This window comes from Lissotriton helveticus (assembly GCF_964261635.1).
Source record: "Lissotriton helveticus chromosome 1_1 unlocalized genomic scaffold, aLisHel1.1 SUPER_1_unloc_62, whole genome shotgun sequence".
NCBI classification, from domain to species: domain Eukaryota; kingdom Metazoa; phylum Chordata; class Amphibia; order Caudata; family Salamandridae; genus Lissotriton; species Lissotriton helveticus.
Window position 1 is genome coordinate 46380 of NW_027611706.1, and position 13342 is coordinate 59721.

Below are 13342 nucleotides of genomic sequence, written 5' to 3' on the forward strand. Positions count from 1 at the left end.
AACTAGCAGAGGCAGGTTTGAATAGTTAGACAAGCAAATACCTACTTTCTAAAAGTGGTATTTGCAAACAGAGAATATTAAAATAACCTTCACTAAAAGATGTGTTTTATTATTCTGAGTTCAGGCATACTATTACTAAACTCAATTTTCTACCATGTTCTTGGGGTCGGTTAGGATTATAAAATGTAACAAGTCTAACAGCCCATTCCGGCCAATGGAGAACAGGTAGCCTTGCAATAGTGAAAAACGAAAATGGTTGTAATTCACTATTAGGACATGCCACACATATCAGGGCTTGCTCTACCTTATACTTACAATGCACCCTGCCTACCTTAATATTGAAAACAGGTAAAGACCCAGCTGAGTGTGGATCATACCGCCTAATCTCGCTTCTCAACAACAATTACAAAATCTTTACTTCAATCTTGGCTGAGAGATTGGGAAGCGAGATTGGCACAATTATCCACCCTGATCAAAAGGGATTTATTAGGGGCCGGCAATTGGCCGACCTAACCTATGACTTGGTGGGAGCTGTGGATATTGCCTCAACTTTCGGTCTACCCCTGGCCATCATGACCCTAGATGCTACTAAAGCATTTGATAGGGTAAACTGGGAATATTTAAACTTAATTATGAAAAAATACCATCTGGGCCCTAAGTTTTGCAGGGCTATAAGTTTATTATACAATAATCCTAGAGCATCCCTATTAATTAATGGTACACGGACCACTCCTTTCAAAATTAGTCGAGGAACAAGGCAGGGCTGTCCCTTATCCCCACTTCTTTTTAATTTGTATGTGGAACCATTTGCTCAGTCAATTAGGGAGGATACTAATATACCACATTTTAATTTTTAGGGTTGGGAAAAAAAGATTGGTTTGTACGCCGATGATATAATTATTTATACAACTGATCCTGCGTTGGCATTTCCAATTATTATAAAGAGAGCGGAGGACTTCGGTAGATTTTCAGGATATGAAATTAACGCAGGGAAAACCGAAATTATGGTCTGGAACATTCAAAATCTTCAGCTTCCGATAAAATCTTCGTTGAGGTATCTGGGAATTACAATTACTAAAGAGTTAGAACATCTGGCCCAAAACAATTTAGCTCGTATTTCTCGAGAATCTCAAACCTTGATGAAAGCTTGGTCCTTTCTCCCGCTTACCATCTATGGGAGAACCAGCTTGATAAAAATGAGTATCCTCCCGAAATTTACTTTTATTTTTAATTCCATCCCGTTATCTTTTGACACTAAACAGCTTGTAAAATGTCAGCAAAATATCAATTCATTTGTTTGGGGGTATAAATCCAGCAGATTATCCTGGAAAAAACTGAGAAGGAGAAGAGAAAAAGGAGGGCTCGCACTGCCAGTCCTAGAATATTACTCCTGGGCATTCCATCTGACCCACTCTAGGATGTTGCTTAAGATTCCTTGGGAAAATGCAAATGGGCTTATGTATAAGGCTATGCTAATAGGTTCGGACCTTCCTGTGAACGGATTCCTCTTCAAGTTCGGGCACCAGAAGTTCTTCAAAAAAATTCGATTAAAAACATTATCAGGCACTGCAAAAGAATGGTTTCGAATAAAATCTAAGATTGGGATAGGTTACCTATCCAAACATGCCCCGATTTGGGATTTACCGGGATTAACATCACAAGAAGCCAACACAGTTAAAAGAGTTTTGTTAGATGCGGATATCACACAGTGGGGCGATATACTGGTGGAAAGATCAATCATAAGCTGGGATATTTTCAATCTTAAGGTAACATCACCACTCTCTTGGTTAGTATATTTGCAATTAAGTAGCTGGCTTCGGGCTCAAACTAAGAAGAAAGCAATGATGGGCGAGGAGAGCTTGTTAGAAAACACCCTAGTTGAAAGACCTCCTGGGAAAAAGGAAGTAGCACTTTTTTACTGGCATATCATAGAGGATGGAGAGAGAGACCTCAACCTACCGGAAAAACTCTGGGGTGCGGAGGGGGAATCACATATGGAGGACACATGGGAGGAATCTTTTCTCCTTCTCTATAAAATTATCAAGCCTGCATGGTTGCGGCGCAACCACTTTTATACACTTCATAGAGCATATTATTCTCCTAAACGCTTGTCAAAATTTCAACCAGGGAAGTGCTGTTCCAAATGCTCTCTTCCAGCTGCCTCGGACCTCCACATGTTTTGGGAATGCCCGAACATTGCTACTTTCTGGAACGAAGTTAGAGCAACACTTGAATCTATTCTTGGCTTATCTATCCGGTGCTCATGGCTTTTGATCATTTTTGGAACCAACGATAACATCAAGGGACTAGAGAGAGAATTTCTGTTTTACGCCATTTTAATGGCAAGAAGGGAGATCTGCAAAAATTGGATAAGCATAAACCCCCCAACACATGCAGAGTGGCTGTCCTCATTATATGTAATATCAAAGCAGGACTTATCCAGAACATGTAGCCCCCGATCATTGAGATTTTGGGATTTTTTGGTCAATTGGAAAAGGGACAGCTAGCCAACCCCGGGTTTTTTTTTTTTTTTTTCTTTCCCCGGGTCCGATGATTAGGCCTAAAATCTCCTTGTCCAAAGGGAGGCACAGTACAGATATTGGACAACTGGTCAAACTGGCCTGAAGGGAGAAGGTTCGTCCAAGCTCTGCAGGTGACATCGGGGCGGACTTTCGGTGTACTGGGAGGTCATTGTTGGGCTTCGCGGTGCTGAGTAGAGAGCTGCCCCGATGGCTATGCGGTTAGGAGCACAATTGGACCGATCCAAGTGCTAATGAGGACAAAAAAAAAACAAAAAAAAAAAAATGCACCCTGCCTACCTTAGGGGTATCTGATCTGAAGAAAAGGGAAGGTTTAGGGACTGGCAAGTGGGTGCACTTGCCCAGTCAGCATGACAGTACCAGACTGCACACAGGCTCTGCAATGGCAGACCTTAGACACATTTTACATGGCTGCTTCTGTGGGTGGCACAACCAGTGCTGCAAGCCCACCAGCAGCATTTGGATTTACACGCCCTGGGCACACTTAGTGCACTAGACTAGGGTCTGATAAGTAAACCAAATAGCCAAACATGGAACCACTGATTAATACATTAATTTATAATAGGGAGAGCATATGCACCACATGTTTTGCTCTGAGATGGTAATGTTGCCATTCTTGGAAGTTTAGGTCAAGAGATGCTACAAGGGACTTATTTGAAGCTAATTTGCATTCATTTATGGGTCGTACAAATGTAACGCACTCTTGTGTATCCACAGGATAACCGTCTTATGTCAACTGTAACTAATATTAACGGAAGGCAAAAAGAACATATAGAGCAAGAATCGTATTTAGTATTCAAAAAATTCTTTATACTGCAACAAAAAGTAGGGAGACAACTACAAATGAAATAGGGCAGAGAAGTCATGAACAGAGATAAATCAAATTTTCACTACAGTTCATAACAAAAAACATCAACTCCAGATATTCAAAAACACAACCAAAATTAATTAATAAACAAGGTTGTGGATTGGTGACAGAGCAACGTAACAGGAGATGATGGAGTGTTGACGTTTCGGTCTAGGTAGCAGTCGTCAGATAGACCATCATCAGGACGGTGTTTTTCTATGCAGGAAAAACTCCCTTGAATCCTAAGTTGGACCTTATGTGGGCACGAAAGCGGCGGTATCAATGGCAACAGCAATAACGTGTGGCAAGGGTCGTTTTCCAAACAACTGAAGACGACGCGCCCATATGCCGGTTCACACTAGCGAAAGAACATCCGACTTTAAGCCTTCACGTGAAATCCGACTATTAATCATAGTGCGCTTTGCCTAATTTCAAGTTGAGGCTCCGTGTAGGACACCCTTGCCACACGTTATTGCTGTTGCCATTGATACCGCCGCTTTCGTGCCCACATAAGGTCCAACTTAGGATTCAAGGGAGTTTTTCCTGCATAGAAAAACACCGTCCTGATGATGGTCTATCTGACGACTGCTACCTAGACCGAAACGTCGACACTCCATCATCTCCTGTTACGTTGCTCTGTCACCAATCCACAACCTTGTTTATTAATTAATTTTGGTTGTGTTTTTGAATATCTGGAGTTGATGTTTTTTGTTATGAACTGTAGTGAAAATTTGATTTATCTCTGTTCATGACTTCTCTGCCCTATTTCATTTGTAGTTGTCTCCCTACTTTTTGTTGCAGTATAAAGAATTTTTTGAATACTAAATACGATTCTTGCTCTATATGTTCTTTTTGCCTTCCGTTAATATTAGTTACAGTTGACATAAGACGGTTATCCTGTGGATACACAAGAGTGCGTTACATTTGTACGACTCATAAATGAATGCAAATTAGCTTCAAATAAGTCCCTTGTAGCATCTCTTGACCTAAACTACTTTGTGCCCAAGCCTACAAGGGTTTATTGGGTTTCCCCTGCCTTTAACAGCCATTCTTGGAAGGCATCTTTGAAAGCAAGGAGTTCTTTATCTGAAATAGTATCAGTTATTTCCGCTGGTTGCAATTTTCTAGAGTAATATGCCACCGGATTCAACTGTTCGGTCTCTTAGTGTCTCTGTGAAAGTACCCCTCTGATGGCCTGTTCAGAAGCATCAGTCTCTAGGTAAAACGGTTGGGTAGGATACGCATGCAGCAGAATTGGCGCAGTGGAAAAACTCTTCTTTAAGAACTGGAAAGCATCTTCTGCCTCGGCCGACTATTAAAAAGGTACTCCTTTCCATAGCAATTTAGTAATTGGAGGTACCGTCGGGAAAAATTCTCGAATGAATCTGCGATAGAAATTTGCAAACCCGATGAAGCTCTGTATTTCATTCACTGAGGTTGGAGGAGGCCGATTTAAGATCGTCTCATTCTTTTTAGCATCCATGGTAAGACCTTCTGGGGCAATTACAAATCCCAAGAAATCCACACGTTTCACCCCAAAAGCGCATTTTTCAAGTTTTACGTAAAGCTCACTTTCCTTCAGGCAATGCAAAACTCTTTTGACCTGTTGCCGATCTTCTTCTGATGAGGAATAAATCAAAATGTTTTTGATGTAAACAATCGCGCATTGATCAATGAACTCCTTCAGGACATCATTAATGAAGTACTGGAACGCTGCAGGAGCGTTGCTCAACTGTAGGGCATCACTTGGTACTCATATAATCCATACTTTGTTCTGAATGCTGTTTTCCATTCGTCTCCACTTCTCACTCAAATTAAATGGCACACTCCCTGTAAATCTAACTTCATGAAGATTTTGGCATCTTTTAGTTGATCAAGAAAAACTGAAATCATGGAAAGGGGCGACCATTCGGTCCCCCCGAACGTATGGTGGAGTACCACGATCCCCCCAGGAAGCCATCTTGGGCGGGAGGCGAGTCTCGGCTGGTATGCCGGAAGCGGCGTAGCAGGGGCGCGCCTTTTCCCGCCCTGGAGTGGGTTGTCCTAGACACTGACGCGACCGGCCACGCCCTCGGTTTACACCCGCCCTGAAGACGGATAAAAGGAGCAACAAGCCAAGAAAGCATCCTCTTGTTCCTGTGCTCTGAAGCTGCACCTCCCCGCTGCACGTGAGCTCGAGACGGAACGAAGAGCCAATTTTGAGCGTTGTAATCTTTCTTTTTGTCTTATAGAGATTCCGTCTGAGAATGCCCAAGAAAGTCGGAAAGCGGGTCAGCACCGATCAAATGCTCCGCATGCTCATGAAGGAGGTAGCCGATTTGAAGAAGCAGATGGCGGCTAAGGACGGGGAGGGAGGACCGAAACGGCCTTTGCCGGGAGCAGTCCCGGGTGGGAGAGGCAAGAGGTCCAGAAGAGGGGCACTCGGGGGGGAGACCCCGGTCCCCGATAGCCCACTTGAGGAGCCAACCCCGGTGCCGAAAGAGGGGAATCCGATCCCCGTGGTGGTCACCCCCGTGAACGGGGAAGATATGCCGCCCGAGTTAGCGGCACAATTGGCAGCGTGGTTGGGAAAAGATAACGAGGGCACCACGGCTGACGACGCCAGGGCAGTGATGAGGCAAATGCGGGAATCTAGGGAGGCTGCGAAGGCATCGTCTCCTGTTACCCCGCCGGTTCCGTCGGCGGAAAATGCGTCTGGTTCAGGTAAGCGGCCACTGCCGATCGCGGGGGAGGGGTCTGTACCTTCGCGGAGGGAAAAGGTGGCTCAGCATGTTCCGATGGAAATTAAGGAAAAGATTTGGGCGAATAAGTATGTGAACATTTTTTCCTTGCTTACTGATCATTATGAGATGGAGCATGTTAAGAGCCAAAAGGAGCTCATGCATCCGAGTGTTTGGCGCGCAAAAATGGCCGCCTTTAAGGTTGACGAAAACATTGGTACTTGGGGCAGAGCGTGGGGCATTTTTACCTCCATTATGGGCGAGCGCAGTCCCGAGTTGCTGACCGAGTTGCCTATTTATCAATCACGTATCATGGAGTATGCCGTAGCGTATGGGGGCAATCAGTGGTTTTGCTATGACAACCTTTTCAGAAAAGCTAAAGAACACGACCCAATTTTGACTTGGGATTGTTACGACTCCGTGTCATGGCAAAAGATGGAGAGTACAGGAATGTTGAAAGTACCATTGTTAGGGAGTAACGGGGGTGAATCTTCCCGCCAATACTCGGGGACGCCCTTTCGGACGGGTGCAGGTAACGAGTACCACTCGAAGCCGAGTGGCAACACAGGTAAAAGGGGGATTTGTTGGAATTTCAACAGAGGGAAATGTACGAGGCCCCAGGGGTCATGCAAATTCAGACATGAGTGTGGGGGGTGTGGGCAGCCATCCCATCCTGAGTCCATGTGCAGAGCCCAAACGGGTGATAACGGTGGTAAAGGAGGCGCCAAACAGGTCTGATATAGTCCGAGGGGCGCCTTTACCTACCCCGATTGATACCATGGCAATGATTCCTTGGCTCAACGAATACCCGGATCATGCTTCCGCTGGGGTGTTGCGGAACGGGTTTTCATATGGTTTCCGCATCCCAGGGGGGGATTTTCAGGGTGTAGCAAACTGTAAGAATCAACTGTCGGTCTTGCAGCATACGGCGGTGGTACAGGTGAAGATTGGGAAAGAGGTGACTCGAGGTCGTGTCGCCGGCCCTTTTGATTTGCCACCGGTTGCTAACTTTGTTTGTTCCCCTTTAGGGGTGGTCCCCAAGAAGGACCCGGGTGAGTTTCGGCTGATACATAACTTGTCAGCCCCTCGTGGTCTTTCCGTGAATGATGCGATAGACCCGGAAGTGTGTTCGGTGCGGTACGCATCTTTCGATGAGGCCGTCGCCATGTTGAATCGCCTGGGGCCCGGGGCGCTGATGGCAAAATCAGACATCGAGTCAGCGTTCCGGTTGCTCCCGGTACACCCAGACGATCAGCGTCTCCTTGGTTTCATGTTCCAGGGTCGCTATTACATGGATAGATGTATGCCAATGGGATGCTCTATATCTTGTGCCTATTTTGAAAAGTTCAGTTGTTTTCTGCAATGGGTCTTCACAAAGAAGACGGGTTTTCAACATGTTATGCATTATCTCGATGACTTTCTGTTCCTGGGGGCAGCCGGGGATCCAGAATGTGGACAGGCCTTAAATGAATTTTGTGTCTTAATGAACCATTTTGGTGTGCCATTGGCGCCAGGTAAGACTGTGGGTCCCTCGACTTGCCTTGAGTTTCTGGGGATCGAGCTCGACTCGGAGGAAGGTTGTTTTCGATTACCGAGAGAAAAAGTGTTAAAATTCAGGGCATCCCTCGAAACGTGTATTAATGAGACTAAGGTAAAACTGCATCAATTGCAACAAATGGTGGGCCAGTTGAATTTTGCCCTGAGAGTAATGCCGATGGCCCGCCCCTTTTCCCGCTCGATTGCTCAAGCCATGGTCGGCCTGAAGGAGGGTCATCACCGCACGAGGCTCTCGGCAGAGGTTCGCCAGGACATGCGCATTTGGTTGGCATTTCTGGCGGATTTCAATGGTCGAATTGTCTGGAACAAACCGGCGGTGTCCTCCGAGGAGCTGGGGCTGTGGACCGATTCGGCAGGGAGTATTGGTTTTGGGGCCATATTTGGCACACAATGGTCGGCCCAAAAATGGCCGTCATGGTGGCACGAGGACGGGCTGACGAGTAACATTGCTTTTCTAGAACTTTTCCCTATTCTGGTGGCCCTGAAAACTTGGCCTGAGGGGTTCCGGGATCACTCTGTGGTGTTCTGGTCTGATAACATGACCGTGGTTGAGTGTATCAATAGTCAGGCAGCACGATGCAAATGGATTCTGAGACTGCTCAAAGAAATTGTGTTATTGTGTATGCAATTGAATGTGCTATTTAAGGCAAGACATGTGCCGGGGGTAATGAACCAAGCGGCTGATGCGCTTTCTCGTTTCCGTATGCAGGCCTTCTGGGGTTTTCTGCCCACAGCGGACCCGGTGGCGGCACCCTTTCCCGAAGCTCTCTGGTCTCTCGGTGCCCCGAACTACAAAACCTCGTGGGAGAGAGTTTAGCACCCAGGACGAGGAAGGCATATGAAGGGGCGTTCCGTTCCTATTGGGCCTTTTTGGGGGCTGCTAGGGGGGAGCTTTGGGGCCAGGAAGAGTTTGTAGTAAAATTTCTGCTGTCTTTACATCAGGCAGGCAAATCAGTAGCTACGGCCCAGAGGCATCGGGCCGCCATTTCCTTTATGGCAAGGGCTCATGGGATCCAGGACCCAACAGCGTCTTTCGTGGTGCAAAAAGCGCTACGTGGGTGGCAACGCCTTGAGGGTCGCAGAGCAGATGTGAGGCACCCGATAGGTCTGGATAGGTTGGCCCTGTTATTATCCGTACTCCCTGCAACATGTTCATCCCAGTATGAAACAGTGTTATTCCGAGCCGCTTTTGCGCTAGCATTCCATGGGGCTATGCGGGTAAGCGAACTAGTGGCGAAGAACAAGCAGGATACGATGGGGGGACGATATCTGTCTCGTTTGTCAGGTCCAAAACCGATCAGGGTGCGATTGGGGACTGCATAATCATACAGAGGATTCCCGGGTCTTCCATATGCCCGGTTGCTTGCGTGGAGGAATATTTAGCACTGAGGGTGGCATCATGGGGGGGGACCTTGTTGAGACACGCTGATACCACCCCACTGACGAGGTTTCAGTTCCAGCGGGTGCTTGCGATGTCGATTTCGGCCGCGGGCTTGAACCCCGGCGAGTTTGGGACCCATTCCTTTCGGATAGGGGCTGCCACAGAGGCTACAGCCAGGGGTCTGAGTGTAGAAGAAGTAAAACGTGTGGGGCGTTGGTCCTCGAACTGTTATAAAAGGTATGTGCGGTTGCACATGTTGTGAAGCTGTAATGATGTACTCACGCTTCTTGTTTTTGTTTAATTTTCAGTTGCGCAAGTCTACGAGGCGGGGCGGACTGTGCAGTCGACCCGACACCTGGGGACCAGCGGTCAGACATCACCGGCTGTGAAAAAGGAGGTGTGGGTCGTGGGCCACTCATACGTGAGGCGTGCCGCGGACGTATTCAAAGCAGGTGACATGATTCACGTGGCTGGGGAATACGGGTACAGTGTGTCCTTCTACAGAAAGGGCGGGCTCTGTATTGACCAGTTTCAATCCTTTTTCGAGGGTTTGTTAGGGCAGACAAGGTCACCGCCGTCTATAATCATAGTCCATCTTGGGGGCAACGATTTAGTGGCCACTGGTAGACGACTTCTTCTTGAGGCAATGCTTTCCACAGTAAGTTGGTTGGCAAGAAGAGTTCCAGGGTGCACAATTGCATGGTCCCATATGATCCCACGAAAAGTGTGGCGGGGGGCTATTTCGGTTTCTGCTCTGAATCATTCAGTAAGGAAAATAAATAACAAAGTGAGTAGATTGTTTCGTTCAAGTACACTGCATTCTGTTTCGCATGGTTGTATCAAAGGGGACAGTATGTATTTGGGGGATGGTGTTCATTTGTCCCGGGTGGGGAATGAGTTACTCATAGGAGACCTCATAGCTTGGTTAAAGAGTTTATAACATGACCTTTAGGCAGGAGTGGTTGTGGGGGGTCCGGATAGCCGGTCAACTATCCGGCCTGTGGCGGTAAGGTCATGATCGGTGAGCAGTAATTGGAAGATCCCTATGGGGGGGCGTCACCCATTACGGATGGGAGCGCTCGGGGGAGGTGGCCATTGGCCCCTCAACGGGGAGGCGGTCCCGTCTAAGGATAGGCCGCCGGAAGGAAAGGAAAGGTGGTCAAGGCCCCTTCCTGGATAGGAGGGGCTACGGGCCCTCCTGGGGAATTTCCTGGGGCCAGGACATCTGCGACGGCAGATGGGTAAGTTGTGTGGGGTTCGGGAGGGGGTTTACGCTACCTTTTAGACACCTCACACGAGTCCTCGGACGACCGTTAAATGGCGTCGAGTTCATTGGGGCCCCCGTCAAGTCCAAGGGAAATTGGTAGATGCACTTGAGGTACGCCTCTGTGCGGTTGGTCCCCTCACAAGTGAGGGTGGTATTTCTGGTTTAGGGATCTGACACCGGTTACGACCTTGCCGTTGGCCCTTAACGTTAGGATGTACAATTTCAAGTCAAATGTTTTTGTAGGATGTTAGTTCGGCTAGGAGAACCTTTGTATTAGAGATCTGTTAAGGTTAGCCAAACATCGTAATGTGGAAATGAAATTGTACATAATATGAAACTGTTATTTTAATGTTTTGATTTTGTTTCATATTTTAATAAATACGGCCGGGAGGGTCACTCCCTCCCGCCTTCCAAAAGTTCAGAACCGTTTCCGGTTTCCCATCCTTGGGGATTGTGTTGAGAGGGGGTGGCGGGTATCTCAGCCATATGGAAAGGGGCGACCATTCGGTCCCCCCGAACGTATGGTGGAGTACCACGATCCCCCCGGGAAGCCATCTTGGGCGGGAGGCGAGTCTCGGCTGGTATGCCCGAAGCGGCGTAGCAGGGGCGCGCCTTTTCCCGCCCTGGAGTGGGTTGTCCTAGACACTGACGCGACCGGCCACGCCCTCGGAGGCAGGCGGGGGCGGGTTTACACCCGCCCTGAAGACGGATAAAAGGAGCAACAAGCCAAGAAAGCATCCTCTTGTTCCTGTGCTCTGAAGCTGCACCTCCCCGCTGCACGTGAGCTCGAGACGGAACGAAGAGCCAATTTTGACCCACCCACCATCCCCTGAGGACAGCTAGTTGTTTTGAATAAAGTTTTGATGCGGTAACTCTATTTCTTGCAGGTTGTGATGATTGTCGTAATAATTTTGAATATGCAATAAAGATGGTCACTTTCAGTATGTTTTGCAAATAAAGTGTTTTGCACTAGTGTTGATCAGTAATCATGCTTGTAATAAGTCATAATTGTTTTTGTAATTTAGGTAGATTTGTCGTATTTATTGTCGGGCGGTAAGGTCATGATCGGTGAGCAGTAATTGGAAGATCCCTATGGGGGGGCGTCACCCATTACGGATGGGAGCGCTCGGGGGAGGTGGCCATTGGCCCCTCAACGGGGAGGCAGTCCCGTCTAAGGATAGGCCGCCGGAAGGAAAGGAAAGGTGGTCAAGGCCCCTTCCTGGATAGGAGGGGCTACGGGCCCTCCTGGGGAATTTCCTGGGGCCAGGACATCTGCGACGGCAGATGGGTAAGTTGTGTGGGGTTCGGGAGGGGGTTTACGCTACCTTTTAGACACCTCACACGAGTCCTCGGACGACCGTTAAATGGCGTCGAGTTCATTGGGGCCCCCGTCAAGTCCAAGGGAAATTGGTAGATGCACTTGAGGTACGCCTCTGTGCGGTTGGTCCCCTCACAAGTGAGGGTGGTATTTCTGGTTTAGGGATCTGACCGGTTACGACCTTGCCGTTGGCCCTTAACGTTAGGATGTACAATTTCAAGTCAAATGTTTTTGTAGGATGTTAGTTCGGCTAGGAGAACCTTTGTATTAGAGATCTGTTAAGGTTAGCCAAACATCGTAATGTGGAAATGAAATTGTACATAATATGAAACTGTTATTTTAATGTTTTGATTTTGTTTCATATTTTAATAAATACGGCCGGGAGGGTCACTCCCTCCCGCCTTCCAAAAGTTCAGAACCGTTTCCGGTTTCCCATCCTTGGGGATTGTGTTGAGAGGGGGTGGCGGGTATCTCAGCCATATGGGAAGAGGATAACGATTCTTTATTGTAATCTTGTTCAATGCACAATAATCTATGCACATTTTCAGATCTCCGTCACGTTTCGGAACAAAAAATAACGGTGAAGAAACGGGGGACTGAGATGGTCGTATGAACCCGTTTTCTAAGTATTTCTGAATGTAATCTTTAAGATGACGGTTTTCAGCTTCAGTAAGTGCATACATTTGGCTACAAGGAAGGTTAGATCCAGGTTCCAAATCGAATTTTGCAGTCATACGACCGATGTGAGGGCAACTTCTTTGAATCCAATTCACTGAAAACTTCAGCAAACTCTTGATATTCTACTGGAATACTCACAGTTTGCACCTCACACACCATCATCTTTTGCTCGCATAATAAAGCCGCTGGATTTCCATCTTGCTCTTTTTGCTTTTCTCCGAAGCAATTCTCCAAACAGTAACTTGAGTTAAACTTCACGGTTCGATCACTCCATTTAATTGTTGGGTTGTGTTCAGTTAATCAAGTCAAACCCAGGATGATTCCAAACTGCGGAGCACCGATCAAGTTAAATTGGATGTCTTCCTTTTGACCTTTGACATAGACAAGTTCCACAACTTCCGTGTGACTGGTTATTGGGCCGGAAGATACATTTGTACCCTCAACAGCCCTAACTGCCTCACTTCTCTTTTTAGGTAATGCCTCAGACCAATTTTTGAGGCATATTTAAGGTGACAAACGTTCCCCGTAGCACCGGAGTCCAGCATCACGGCCATTCCTGAAAGAACTCTGTCTCGAAATCTTAGGGTCATCGTCAGAATGAGGTGTGGAGCGGAAGATTGTAGAGTATTGCCCACTTGATGAGAAATTGAAGTTGTATCCTTGTTAGCAACCACCAGCTCAACTCCTTCTACTGGTGGTGCAGAGAGTTTTCCTTCTTGAAGGTTTTTGGCTTCTTGGGACATTTCTTTACAAAATGTCCACTTATATCACAATAAAGCCATAGATTATTCTGTCGACGCTTTTCTTTCTCTTCTTTGGAAAGGGGGCCTCTAATAGTTTCAATTTGCATAGGTTCGACTCCATGTACTTTATTACCAGATTTAACAACCTCTGCTCTGACCAGGTCAAAGCGTGGTACACTGGGCCGAAATTCACGGCGTCTTTCACCCCTTCTTTCCGTTTGTCGATAGTCTATCTCTAAAACGAGATCAATCAAAGCTGAAACTTCTGTAGTGCGATTTGGGATCTGTGAC